Source organism: Apaloderma vittatum, unplaced genomic scaffold, assembly GCF_000703405.1.
Source record: "Apaloderma vittatum isolate BGI_N311 unplaced genomic scaffold, ASM70340v1 scaffold21733, whole genome shotgun sequence".
Taxonomy (NCBI): Eukaryota; Metazoa; Chordata; class Aves; order Trogoniformes; family Trogonidae; genus Apaloderma; species Apaloderma vittatum.
The window spans coordinates 1-1806 of record NW_009706735.1 but is presented as its reverse complement, the minus strand read 5'-3'; positions in this window follow the sequence as shown (position 1 = coordinate 1806).

Sequence of the window (1806 nt, the reverse complement as noted above, 5' to 3'; positions counted from 1 at the left end):
AAGAGTTGCCCTGAGAGCCTGCGATGCCTCTGCTCACTCCTGAACCGAGGGACTTGTCTGGGCTCAGCAGAGACCGGGACTGAAGGAAATCTGAGCTGATAAAGGACCTGCTGCTTCCAAACTTCTTCAACTTTCTGTGAAAAATAGCAAAAAAACCCCTTGTAAATACAGGGTCACACAAAGCTTTGTCCTTAAAGGCACTTTTCAGAAGATCCTCATTTAAGGCAACACTAGCCCTGAAAATAACTTATTACACTTATTTATAAGATGCTCATGAATAATTTATACTACATTAACTTGTAAATGTGATAGCTTTTGAAGTCATTAAGCTCCAGTAGCTTGCTTTGTAAATCCATTGGCTGGGTCTTGTCATTAAAAACTAATTAGCTTGTTCAGCTGGAACATATTTTGTAAAATAGCTATACTAGTATTCCTCTTTATATTACAACAAATTATATTAATTCAAAAAATATTCCAGTGATGGCATAACGGAAACATGCAATAACAATATGAATATAAAATCCTATAAAAACAGATAATTGCATTATATCTTTAGCAAGTTTTCCAAAACCTGGTGATGTATCAGGGTTATGAGTGTTTTTGTGAACATCTGATATGAGAAATCTCTGATATAGACGTTATTTATTTAAAGATGATTGCTTATACATAGTCTTTTTTTTTTTTCCTGTGAATAGTGTTTTCGTTTGCTGCTGAATTTTCATCTTGAGAAAACGCTGTGTTTTCTTCCTGCCTTATTCTTCCGTTAGGTCTTAGTCCTGCCACTGTGAGAAGAAATAGGAAGAGGAGAGGAAAAACAGGCACCCACCAAGCCTGCTGCACCTCGAGCAGCAGGACACATGCCAGCCCCCCGTCACAAACACCCCTGAGCCCCCCGTGCCCACCGGCCACCGGGAAGGTAAGCGCTGCCCCAGTGACTTGTTCCCAAACCGCCCCACCCTGCCCTCTCTGTCGCGATAACCACAGTATTTCCTTCCAGCACAGCACTGGAGGAGCTGGTCTGTAGAATGATTTTGTGTCAGCGTAAACGAAAATGTCATTTAGGTTCATTTGTGCGAAGGCCCTGGCTCTGAGAGAAAAGGCTCTATAGGAAAATCAATAGCCACTGGCCATAAAAAAAGGAAAAGTCCAGCTGGTTTGATACTATTCATCTGTGTTGTATTTGAAAAGTATTTGCTGTGTAAACTATCCAAACATTCTTTTTTTTCCTTCCCAAATATTTTGGGTTTATGTTTATCTCTCCTTCAAATTTAAACATTTTTAAACTCCAGTATATCTAAATTGCTATTACCAGCTTTTAAAGGGATTAGGGTAAACGGCTTTTATTCTGGAGTCACAATACTATTGCTTTCAAATACATCTTCTTGGATTTCCTGTTCAGAAAGAAGGGGGGAAAAAAAAAGGAATTTAAGTAATTCACAGCAAAGCTACAACGTCTGCTTCTGCACTGATGAATGTTTCCCTTTAGGAATGGCAGTTCTCTTATTAATATAACATCTGGCTTTCATCTTGAATAAATACGACAACTAGAAAGCAGGAGATAAAGAGTAGAAAAATGTGAATTTTCTGGCATATCAAGGAGCCAAAAGGCCTAATTAGCAGAAATAATATCTGGCAAGCAGTGCTGCTCAAGAAACTGCCATAAACGAATGTTCTGGGACAAAATGTTTCAGAGGGACTGCTTGGTCACCCAGAGAGCCAAGAGGAGTAAGGTGGCAAGAACAGAAAACAACACAGATTTATGGTTCTGCACATCCAAACGGCTGCGATCAGCGGGCTGAGAGGGAG